Here is a 13,801-nt window from a genome sequence, read left to right as displayed (position 1 = left end):
AAAACTACAGAAATACTGTACTAGAGGAGTGATAGGAGTTAAGAATGTCCTCTAGCGCTGATCCTATTTTAATAACCTCAGCCAAGGAGGTTATTCGTTCTGTTTGGTTTGTTGGTTTGGTAGATTAATGGCCCGATTATCATGAAACTTGGTGGAATGGTGTAGCATGGGCCAAGGAAGAACCCATTGAATGTTGGCACAGATCCGAATCACGGGCGGAAACACACATTGTTTTTCACTCATGGAAACGATCTTGGCAAAGGTCTGCGCTCTCTGATTGCCCTTCTAGTTGTAATTGTTTGCGATTTTATATTGTCAGCATTATACTCCATGCATGAACTACAAGATGGCAACATTATCAGTGAATCACTGGACTGTAAAAAAAATAACAGGAGCATCTGTGATGTCCTCCATATGTTGTACTGCTTTTGCTTGAAAACTTTAATTTGGGCTCACCACCAACACACATCTTTGCAGTTAATGGAACCGTAAAACCAAATTCAGGCAAGCATGTGCGTCTGGGTGGAGTTATCAGTATCCTGTCTATCAAGCAAAAATGCTTAGTGAGCAAAAAAATCAGCACCGAAACATGGATTTCAATAATGGAAATAAGCTCCTGAGGCCATAACATTAAAAAATGCTTTGACTACATATTTCCAGACATAAAGTCCGAGTCAGAGTCGTCTTGGTGACCCAGCATCTAGTGGTTATTAGAGGAACTGCAGCATGGTTGACATGCATTAGGTCACACACATTAAGAGATTATGGAAGAGAAGACAAACATATGGATCCTTTGCATTTGAAACGTCCTTAGGAAGTGATTTGAGCAACTGCAATAATATCCTTGTTCTGTGCATTAGGTGTATTTAAACCTGTTTTTATATGTGTGTAATCTAGATCTGATAATTATCCAATCATCACACAATCACGTACGTGATAATGCCAGGTGTGAATGGGGTATTGAATAATCCCATCATAATATGAAGTGTTTGATTTCTATGTGTTGCACCTTCATTTCCCAACATATGTGACATCAATGCAACTTAATTTGGCCACTTCTATGGGAATAACCCTAAATAAGTTGCGCTGGCAATGGTCCTATAATGAAAAATTGACATTGTCACCATTTGCACTTTTAATGAATTGATTAATTTTGCATCTGAAGAGCCTCTTCTATTTTTCTGGCTTATTTTCTATGAGAGAGGACTGTTGATATTGACTTCACTCACCTTACACTACTTGAAATGCCTGGATTCAAGAGCGCAAACCTTTTCATAATTGTTTGTCACAACATTAAATACATCAGAAAACAAAAAACACATGACCACTCCAAAAATGCACAGTCTACAATGACTCACTGGTACACACTGACACAGCATGAGTTCCAAGATCTTCAGATGATCTGTGTGCGAGTCTGAGTATGTGTGAAAAAAGTCCAAGTATATCTCTGAAAATGAAAGCTGTACAAATATTGGGGCTTATGTGTGTCTGCATGTCGTTTATGTATGCACATGGGTCTCTAGAAAACCTCTATGAGAGTGAAAGAGACACGTGTTGAGACTGTGCCAGTACCTGCGGCCAACACTAGCTATCTAATGGAGTTTTGCCCACAGCCTTGGCTTGCCCTCAGCCTTTCTGCCAGCCGGCAAAACTCTGATCAGAGTCTTTGAACAGAGACGAAGAAGCGATGTCTTCCACTGATTACAATTTTTTCTCCTATCTCGCTAAGCTAGATTCCTTTGGGCATTAACTCTGACAAAGCAATATATTTGTATTATGCACAGGAATCTAACTCTTGACTTTGAACAAGTCTCATGTGAGCACTTTACTTTTTAATACACACCGTGCAAGTGGTGTGGCATTCTGACAAACAGCCCCATTTGGAAAACAATGCACACACTCAACATACTGAATTTCCACTCCTCACTACTATTGATCTGTCAAAGAGCATCCCATGCTAAGTATTTCTCTCTATTAAGAAATCATGAACCATCTGCCTGCTCAGCTGAAACTGTACATGATGTGAGGGATGCCTATCATCTTATGCTTAATTAATGAGGCATTGTATACTTGCCAAGGAATCACACCACCACAAATGGATATTAATATGCAAATGTTCTGTGTTTCTGTGAAACGGGAACTTCAGGACTGTTGTGAACGCTAAGTATGCATGGACGGGCTCATATTTAAGCTGAAGTGTTCAGGCGCAAAGAAGAGATGTTGTTCAAACAGCAGCGAAGGTGTTATGTAGAGATATTTCATTAAAATAACAGTTTGATTGATGATAGAGTTAGTGGATGACAGTGAATGACACAGCAATGCAGCATCAAATCAAGCAGAAATGGCTGCTTCTCCAAGAAACCCAAAAAACTGTCCAGAATGGAAACTGGCAAGCACAGTCAACTTGTCAATCAAAGGCAGCACATTTGATTAAGCTAGCTGATTTTTATTTATTTTTAAGGGAAGCTATTATTAACAAACATATATATTGGATCTATTGGGTATGATTATGTTTTTGTTGTAAGTTATTGATAAGATCTCAGACCTGATAGTTCATCAGATAGTTAACAGCCTGTATGACGGTCCTATCAAGGTTTGCTGGCTAGTTTCCATTCTGGTCAATAATAGGTCCAATGGGACAAATAACAGTGGAGAGCAAATCCTTTGTTCTTCTCTTCTCAATAAATCGGATTAATCTGATTTGTTGCCCCATTGGACCTTTTTTTTAGTGATGTTGCTGCATTCTAAGATCTCAGCAATCATTTTGGTACATACAACATGTTGGTAAGAACCCATGGCCAGAGCAACAAACAATGAAACCCGAGCTGTAAAAATAAATGTAGACTGAAAACTGACTCCCTGACCTGAATCTATCGATGATGTCCACAGCTGTGCTGAGACGAAAGCAGTCTGGACCAAATGGGTAAATTGAGAGACCCACATGACTATTGCTACAGCAATGCTGCTAGCATGGCTAAATATCCAACTATGAAGCTTATCCACAGTACCGGAATTGCACTATTTGAAACCAAGAAATCAATATAGCTGCAAAAACAATACAGAAACCACCAACAAACTAAAATAAATAAAAATAAAATAAAATGTTATCAACACAGAAAACTCCATTTGGCAAGAGGCAGAAATTTAGTTGTAATTAAGTATAGGTTGTGTTGCATAAATGTTATCAAGGAAACTGTCAGAAACGTTTTACTACTCCCTCAAAGCAAAGTGGGATAACAAAGTTTTGAGAGCAATTGTTATAAACAAGTTCAAGGAAATAACTTATTTTCCCCTGTGCCCTCGGTACATACAGGCAATACACTGACAGACAATCGGATTCACACTCACACACACACACACACACACACACACACACACACACACACACACACACACACACACACACACGTGTCAAGTTAATGCAGACTGCAATGGGCCCCTCAGAAAATAAATTGTCAGCTTGGTGAGAAGCGATTAGAGCTCCCGTTGGTCGCCATGGTGTTACCGATGATTGATGTGATTAATAAAGCTGTTGTCATGGCGCCCTCTATGCTTCTGAATGCAATCCAAAAGACATAGAGGGAAGGAGAGGAAGAGAAATAGGTAGAGATAGAGACTCCAAAGGCCCTCATGTATCTAGCCGCTGTGATTTATCCTTCCACAGCTCTGGGACAAACTGCACTCATCAGATTATTATTTTACACATCACATCACTTCATAAAAAAAAAAGATATAGTTGTCTTCACAGTGAAGATGAGTTACAACACTATTAATGTTTACTTTGTGAAAACAAGTCACGCCAATTTGGCTAATACCTGTATTCATTGGGTATAACTATTTACTCAAGTAATCCATTTAGAAGGCTTCAGTCTTTGGGTGTGAGAATTTCCCTGGACAATGAATCAACCATCTTCACTTCTTAATAGAGAATGTCTAAGAAACCAGGCAATTCAGAATAACCTCACTCCAAGATTAAGTAATGCCTCACTTTGGTTTCCACTAATATATGAGTAAAAATAAGGTAATAGGTTTAAAAGCAGTGAACACCGATCGCATGATCACTGAATTTCTCTATAACGTTGAACTCAGGTTGGAGTGGTACAAAAACATTTGCGGTCTGAAGTCTTGCCATCACATTTGGTCTAACCACTGCTCCACTATGCTTTTAGAAATCAATGCAATCTCTCATTTGGAAACTCGTTCATTGGGTTTATTATCCATACTCCTAGATAAATGGGCATAGCACTTGCTGTCAGAAGATGAAACCTTTGAGATTTTACCAAAGCTAAACCTGCATAAAGTGATTTATTGACCACTTACAAGCTTGTAAACTCAATTAAGCAAGCACCTGCTTAATTTACACATCCAGCAAATACAGAGAACCATTGGCATTCACTTGGAGTTGTGTCTCTGGCCAACTGGTGAATCTTACTTCAATATTCAATGTATTTTTATCTCTGTTTTGGTCTCCACCATATCTTGAGGGATAGGTCTTGCTTTTTAGCTGCTAAATAGGTGCTAACTTTGCCTGCTTGCTTGGTGCTGGGCAGGAAGCATAAAAAGGGCTTCATCAGAACGTTTCCACTGAAAACAACTGCCTGCTGAAGCTGACGATGTTGAGAGCGATGAGTCGGTAGAGCCGAGGGACTGCAGAGTTGGGAGATTGCCTGATTCTCTGTAGGTTCATTATTACACAACCCCTTTCACGTTAAACGTAATCAGTGGATCTGTTGTTAATATAAAAGTATTGATAAGAGCAGCTTTAAATAATGACTGATTTGGGACCATAAGAAAAATCTATAGCTCCTATAAGAATCAGCTACTACAGCAATACGTATACTTACATTCTCGTAACTTGGTTTCCTTAAATATAATCTATCTTCTACCTATGTTTTTTAAACATTTTAGCTGTAATATATAAGGAGAATTGTGCTCAGACTCTTAAAATAAATAAATATATATATTTTTTAACAATACTAACCTTATCAGTGCACCACCAACATATTGTTGAGTTATGTTCTAAGGCTTGATTTGTAGTCATTTGAAATAATACAAATGTCCATCTGATGTTGAATAAGGTTTTATAACTTCTAGAAAAGAACCTGTTCTGGTTTCACGTCTGCTCTCTATAGAATAATCTTTCTCATACCTCAGCACAAGTGAGATTATTGATTGGGAAACTACAGCTTCTGCACTCTAATACCTGAAAGGGGTTTTAGCTGTAATTATTGTGTAATGGAGTGAAAGTCTGAAAGCAAATAGAACGTCTTACTTCACTGAGCAGGGTGAAGTAGAAGAGGTTTTCAATTTGCTTTGTATGTTCTTTGACATTTAAAAAAAAATGGGCACACTTCTTTTCTTGTCTGGTTCATTTTAAAAAGGCATTAAAGACCATATCCTCATAATGATTTAATAATTTTGTCAAAGCGTCTCTCCGGCGAATGGTAGAACACTTTGGTTTGATCGATATTAGTTTGCTTTCATGTCTCAGCGACAGAGAGCCGAGATAGATAACGTCATTATGTTCAAAAATGGCGTCACACGGTTTAATCAAGAAGGAAATTACCTATAGGTCAGCTCACACCCTGTGTGATTTGGGGGGGGCAAACACATTTGCTTTTTGGATTCATGACCCAATATAGTTTTCTTGTAGTTTATCTGCCCTTTTACATGGCTTTTCCAGTAATTACTCTATAGAAAACAGTTTATTTTAATCACGGCTGAGAGGCCTCACGTTGCCTTTACCCATTATACCTTTACTTTTGAACATGTGCTCTCTCTAATTCATTAGGGTTTCTTCTTTGTGTTGTGTAGCATAAAAACCGAGAAAGCCTTATCTAATGCATAAACGGATTCATTTGAAACCACATTGGAGATGATTGTGCGACTTGCTGAGCTGGGAAATGATCAAAGCTTTTCTGTTGTATTGCTATAGACAGTGGGTGGTTATGAAGCATCTTTCTCTCGCCTACCAACAGAGCTTAGAATCAAATGACAAATATCCTCCACGATGTGCAACAACATAGAAAAACCCGACGAGATGTGGAAACATTATCTCTGCACAGTTTGTTAAATCAAACCTGCAGACAGATACTGTATCCATTTGCAGCATTATAATCTCACATTCCGTTGATAGTAGTCTTATTGGGAACGCTCTATGATATTAGATGTTTTTATTGTATTACCGTGGAGCTCTAGGAAGACAGGAATATTGTAGCTGTTGCGGTTTTGACACAAACTTAATCAGACATAGCCCTGGGGGAGGCGTTGGGAAGCCCGGGGTCTACCTGGCTGTGAATTTAGGCCACTGGGTGAGAAGGAGGAATATTCTCAGAGTGCTCTACTCCTCCCCGTGCTAGGAAGTAGTCCTAACCGTCGGCGATTATTACAGGCGGCGTGATAGGCTCTGCTCCTCTGCTCTGACATGTTAATATTACATGAAATTGTCAGGGATGACAATGAGCCTGGGGCAGGAGGGACACATTGATATTTTGTCTTCTCTCTCTGCAAGCTTCGCCCTTTTTTTTCTTTCTTTTTTTTTGCTTCTCTATCCATCTCACTTTGACTTTAAATAACTCATGGCCTCATTATCCTAATATGGGAAAGGACAGAGTGGCGAATAATTATTTAGATTTTTGTGTATTTTTTTCATATCCTGTTTTGGTGCAATTGTAGGGAGAGAAGATTGAAGAATGCATTTTTTTTTACATGGTGTTCCTACGAAATATGCAGTGAGTCCTAAAACAACATACAGTATAAGACAGACACCATATCGCAGATTGAGTATTCCAATTGTTACAAATGGCGGAAAAATGCAGAGGAATGACTTAATCTGTCTTCTTTTTGTTCCGCAAGAGGATGTGAGAAATAGTTTGTCACAAAAAGAGATTTCCCAAGGCAAGGCAAGGAAAGACTGTTTTGTTGTCAGTCTTAAGCAGAGGTTAAGGCAAAGATGTGAGACAAAGATAGGGTGTAAGATGAAAGGGACAAGTGCAAGCCGATGTTCTGAAAACAACAGGAGTTGGTCATTGTAGTTTTGCCTGCTCGCCGACATGTTCAGCAGTTGAAGCTTCAGCTGTAACACACAGCTCATGGAGGCAATTAAACCCTTTTTTTAATCCAAATTGCTGGTCAATCCAATTTGCATCAAAAATCAGAGTCATAACACGGAAAGTGACTTAAACTTCACTGATCATTATCTCCAATGCCCGTTAATAAGTTTCATCCAATTACAAATCATAGGAAAAGAAAACCTACTTAGAATTCCAGAACTTGCCTGAGAATCATTACGTTTTCTTCAGTATCAAAGTAATCCAATCATAGTTGTCTGTAGATCCATGAGTATGCTTGAAAAGGGACCGCTAATAGCTCATTTGACCTACTTTTCTAGTGGCAAGTTGTCAATTTTGTCTGAGGCGAGGACTAAAGTGTTAGACCAATATTCCACGCAGTCTACAGAATCTAACTGTTGCATTAACAACTGTATCCTCTGTGCCCTCTCCTACTCATACGACATTCAGAATTCCTTACTTTCAAACCACCGCTCTCTCTCCTTGCTGTTCCATCTCCTGCATAATCTCCCCCATCTCCGCCACTGTCATTCCTTTCCCCTCAGTTTCTCCATTCATCCCCCCCAAGGACACATCCACCAGGTCATTATCTTCTTCCTGCTGGCATACATTTGAAGTGCATCTATAAAGAACATTAACGCACAAATGCACTGTTCTTTTGCCAAGGGTATGTGTTTGATTGAGTCAAGCAGAATTCAATTGATGGTTGTTTTCCCCCTCTCGTGACCCATGCATGTGGCTCTTTCACAAAATTTCAAATACACACACATGTGCACGTGTTCACAAACTAATTCACATCTGTCTTTTTCCCCACGACGTCTACCTGAGAGGGCCTTTGCCTCGGAGGCAGGAGCCACAAAGCCCCGTGACAGTTGTAGGGGCGAGCAGAAGGCGTCAGAGAGGTGGCTTATGACAGCGACACAAAAGCACTAGTGTTCAGTGAAGGAGGTTGTATCACACATTAGGCTGCTGCTGCATCGGTCTGCCACTGAGCTGAGGTAACCATGGCAACAAGCAGGCTGGGAGACAGTGGAGCGAGAGTCAGCGAGCTGGAGTCAGTGGGCCTTCAAGCTTTTGAACACCAAGAGAGATTAGCTCAGAGCAAAAAACCCTAACCCTCACACTACACGCAGCTCTATGACGGGTATTGATGTTGGAAGTGGAAAGTAAGAGAAGTGGGGATACATAAAGTTTTTTCGGCAAAGATCCAACCAAATAGTTGACATCAAAGCACTTACGCAAGCCCATCCTCTTAGAGCCAGCGCTCGTGGCAGTATGAAATGTACAAATTATGCAGAATGCATCGAGCAGCTGAGAGCGTGCACAGTACAGGAATGAAGATAAACTATCCTGCGATCTGTCAGCAATCAGTGAAAATTGCATCATTTGTGAGCAGTGGCTCAATCCCAGAGATTAACTATATTGTTCGGAGAAGTGAAACTCATTGCCATGATGTCTGTAGCAGATTGCCATGGCAATAGAAAACAATAAGCGAATGGGAGATAAAAGGAGGAGAGCAGCGCTTACGTAACAAAACAAGGGCAAGACGCGAGGAGGCTCGATGAGCTACAGAGAGAGAAGGCACAAGAATGAGAGGGCTGGAGGAATAAATCGATACGAAGAAATCTAGACAGGAGGTAGGAAAAAGAGAGGAGATGAAGACGAATATTGGAAACGTACAGAAGTAAAAACAAGCCACAGACCGATTGATATCTAATCCTTCAGAGAGCTTTTAGCCGAGCGTCAGAGGTCGGGGAGGTGATCAAATATTAAGAGATCTTTAGAGCAGAAACACATGGCAGCATGGGAAGGATGTTGTGGTGGTAAATACTGGAGGAGAGATAATTTACTGAAGAATCGTGTCATGAAATAAACATGAGGAATCATCAGAGGGGTTCTCTTTACTCTCCTCCTTAATCCACCTACTCAAGTAGGACATGATACTCTCTCTCTCCCCTCTCTTCATGTCTCTCTCATGCTTTATGCAATTTGTCTGTCCTCCTGGGAAGAAGCTAAGGCTATGCCCATACTAATGGTGGTGAATCTGAAAACACCATTTACATGAAGTTTCTTCAGCCACATTACGCAAAATGCTGCATAACTATCACCATCTGGTATCACTAGGCATTCCTGTGGTCTCGTATTTTCACAAGGTGGCATGGAAAGATTTTGTAATGTGGTGTGACACCTTACTTTTCAAGCGCTTTTTCTACACCATATTCAAATTCATTTGATCTCTCGCTTGGGTTGAAAACTCAAGGACTCAGATTATTCTTTTTACTGGTGTAATAGATGTGACACAGCAGGAACACATTTTTAGCCACGCTCGGCGGTGCCTCCACTGTGGTCCAACTATTTGATGGATTGCCATTAAATTCTGTGCAGACATTCATGACTCACTGAGACTAGAGTAGATTGATTTTTGTGGTTTTAGCCCAATCATCAATTCAATATTTTTACTCTTCCAATACTTTGGTTTATGACCAAATACCTGCAGAGCTAATAACATTCCCATCAGCCTCAGCTGTACTTTGTGTGAAGTGTTAATTAACAAATGTTAGCATGCTAACACACTAAATTAAAATGGTGAACATGGTAAACATTATACCTGCTAAACATCAGTATCTTATAATTATCATTGTGTGCATGTTAGCATACTGTTTGCATTTAGCTCAAAGCACCGCTAAGCCTAAGTACAGCCTAAGTACAGCCTCAATGAGCCTCTAGCATGGCGGTGCACATCTTGAAATAAGTGCTTTGTGTGTTCTGGTCGTCACGTTTTACAACCTTTAGCTGCCAGAATAAATGTACTGATGTTGTTTCTGCCACTTCTGGTTCCTGGGAAGATGGAATAGTGGCTTCAAAATACATTTATATTACTCCTTAGAGCTATTGATATGTGTGATTACTCTTATTATACTACTATATTACACTTTAGTGAAAAACTACATGTGCTCGGATCTAACTTGCTGTGTGTGGCATATAAATATGTTGCGCTCCAGCCGCTAATCTGCTGAGATCATTTGTGAATGATGACAGTGGTTTACAATAAAAACTAATGTCTGCAGATAACAGTGCAGTGCATACACACAACACATGAGTAATGGCTTTGATTATAGAAAACATGTGTCTGCATGAACACACACACCTGCATACACACACCTGCACACACACACACTGAGTACCTTTGAGGCTCTACCCAGTGGGGATGCCAGAGGCTTTACCTACAAGCATGAGAACTATAGTAGGCACAGTATCTATAGCCTGGAGCTGTTTTCAACAATCCAACACAGTGATCATTCTGATGCTACCTGCACTTAAACCATATTTACCGTACCAAAATTTTTCTATTCATAAATATGATCCAGCTTTTTTGTAAAACAGTATCAGAGGATATTTAGTCCACATTAAAAAGATGTTTGAAGAATTAGTGAAAACGTTTTCAAACAACAAAAACATAATTCCCGGAATATAAATACAGACATCTTTTTACCAAGTAATTACTTTTTCAAATGTCTTAATTGCTTTCCAAAGTATTGATTATTTAATTCATAATTGTCTTCGCTAAGGGCCCTTTTTTTTCTCCTCCTGCTCTGACCAAGTCTAACTGAGAAATTTTTTAATTGCAAGTTTTTTTTGTTTTTTTTACAAACTCCAGTACAGCCAAGCCCCTAAGGAGCTGTACTTTCCTCTCCCCAAATATCAATCACTTGAATGAGATTGTCCCATTAAAAGAGCTTTAATGGGCCTAATCACTGAGGCGGGAGACGCATCGTGAATCAATTAAACAGATTTGTGTAAGAAGAGACACTGATGTGACTTCATATTTCATACGTGAAGACTTTTAAGATGATTGGCAGGCTTTTGTTTATCGTAAAAAGGTGTGTGGTTAGATTAGATTCCCCTGTTTAACCGCTAATACAATGCAAAATATGGACATAGATAACATGCCCATGCTGTTTTTTTTATCAAAAGTTTGAAAGTGTTATTTTACAAACAAGTGCATTAAGCTGTCATGTGCTGTAGTGTCTTGTGTGAGGAAAAAACAAAAGAATTGGGAAGGCTCTCCCACTCCCTTTTTCTCTTTCCCGGTCATAGTGTGCATAAATCTTTGTCATCTTCGCTGACCCTCACAGTCTGGCTGACTTACCACCATTAACCTGCCTTCCTCATGACAGTGATCTGCCACCAGTCTTTATGGTAATACACTTTTTAAGATCTACACAAACTGGAAAAGATAATCCTATTAGTGCAGATAAGAGCAAGGACAAAGACACATCAAATTTTAGCACACCCTGTTATACCAAGAACCAATGAATGGAATATATATATATATATATATATATATATATATTCATTATCAAGTTGTTGTATTGTGGCCTTTTGCTTGTAATCTGAATGATGTTTAATGACTTTATTTGATGTGTTATAATAAATTGTAATGTAGCTAACGCCTTCTTTTTATACTTTTATTTTTTAACCACAGTTATTATCATCCATAACAGGTCTGTATGTGATAACTCTTAAAATAAATAAATCTATTCCCGAGGATGCAGTATAAGACATAAATGTCAATGTTGGATTTACCAGGTTATTTCAGTCAAAACACTGAATGTCAGGTTTATGCAGGTCACAGGAGATTTGATATGCTCATCCACCTTTGCTTGCACCACAGTCTGTATATCTGTCACTTGCCAACACTGTGAATAATGATTTGAGGAAGGCACACCTCAGTGAGGTAAGAGATCCCTGGTGCTTCAACATTGCATGGCTGTCTGTCTACTGACAACTTCACCTGGCTTTGGTCTAGTTTTCTGCTCGGCCATGGGTGGAAGGGGGAGGACAGGAAAACAGGGGGAGTGGAGACAGCTGATGCATATTTCATCAGGTATCGTTGACACTGTATGTAGCCTCTTGAGGGAGGGGAGGAGGAGGAGGAGGAGGTGGGTGGACAGTTCTGTGGCTTCTAATACCTGCTTTTCTTCTAATCCAGTAATCATACATGCATTAAAAATATCAGTAAATTAGTTTGCTCCACCGCCAGCTAGGAATACCACATTACTGAGGCAAACCTTGGCCTTACTCCTGATGCCAAATACAAAAAAGTTTATATCAAACGCACCAATGCTCAATTTGCTGGCAGGGAGACACACACATAGCGTTATGAATTATACAGCAGCCATCTTGTCACCAGGTGAGGGTAGTGGAATGTGTGTAAAGCATGCATATGAGTTCAGCAACTCAATACTATGAAATATGCTGAATACATGTCACCAATTTTCATCACTGAAAGTAATGGCATTACTTTACTAATTACTCCACAGCAAAAGTAATCAGTTACTATACTTTAATTATTTGTGTTACTAGTTTTGGTGCCTTTAAACTTCAAATCCTCCACACACACACACAGGACATATTCTGTATTTGACTTGTGTAGAAATAGAAAATGAGTCATTTTGGTTAACTAAGCACTCATCAATCATCAATAGTTAGCTTAGCGTTAGGCATGGTAGCCCTGGCGACTGCATACAGGCAGCAGCAACCCCAGAAGTTGTAACAGAGAAGCTGTCAGGTTCAGAGACCCTCCAACTCCCAACTAAACCAGGTGAATTCCAGAATGTAGGCCTATCAGTCGCTAACGTTAGCGACCTAGCTGAAAACAGGCAACTTTGGAGTTAAAAGGAGGCCCATTTCTCAAAACTTGTAGCAGTTCTCCTCTGTTTGTAGAAACTAGCCGTCTGTCCCCACCTCCAGCCCCTGCGCTACGCTAGCACTTACTGGACCAGTGTGTCCAATGCATGCAAAGTATCAAAGCTAATATTAGCCTTCAAACTCTTGGTATTACTGAATTTTCAATTGCATTCCAATTTGCACAGTGTAAATGTGGCTCATTAAGGCTTAAATAGTAGCATATTTATGGTCACAAAAACAAACCAGCTAGTGCAACATGTCGTCCGACCGTCTAGTTGCAAAAGTGTTGATAGCTATTGTACGAATGGGAATGGAGGCGCACACTCTGGGACACTCTCTCCTGTGTACGGAGAATTTAAAAAAAGGAAGCTTACTCACTTTCTCACCTCTACACATCTGGTCAATTGCTGCTTGAAGCGGCCATGCTTGCTCAATTGTCGGTTTAATACCGAGGGCCTTACAGGGCATGTTCACTTGACAGCCAATCCCACTCAGTCCGGTTGGAAGTTGCTGGTTTGACCCGTGGCTCAACCTCGGTGGCCTCAGATACTGACTAAGATGGTGCCAAGCGATGAACACTCATCCGAGCTTCAGAAAGTCCCTTCAGAAACCTACAGGGTGGCATTGGATGCTACATGCTGTCTTTTCCACAGTCTAACGGTTTGTGCTCATAATCTAATTTTACTTGCTGCTTAAGTGGCCTTTGTATTTGTTGGGCAAAGCAGTCTTCTGTAAGTGAACCTTTGGCATTTCTCGTCAGAGCACAAGGACGGCTGCATCTGCATGCCACCGAGCAGCAGAAAGCTTCTGTTCCGGTTCACTAGCTCCGTCCTCTGCTCCTCCGTGGGATTATGATCACTCTGTGAGATGTCAACAGGAGTAATGAATATCCCCTTTCACAAAGCCTGGGTAATCCTGGCAACAAAATGCCCCCCTCATTGATAAGATCTGCCATAATACCAGGAGGGAGAATACTGGCATCCAGCTCTCATACACAGAGGGATTCTTCACGCTTTGATGCCTAAGCCGCATTCCTTTAT

This window comes from Cottoperca gobio, chromosome 10 (assembly GCF_900634415.1).
Source record: "Cottoperca gobio chromosome 10, fCotGob3.1, whole genome shotgun sequence".
NCBI classification, from domain to species: Eukaryota; Metazoa; Chordata; class Actinopteri; order Perciformes; family Bovichtidae; genus Cottoperca; species Cottoperca gobio.
This window is presented reverse-complemented; position numbering follows the sequence as displayed.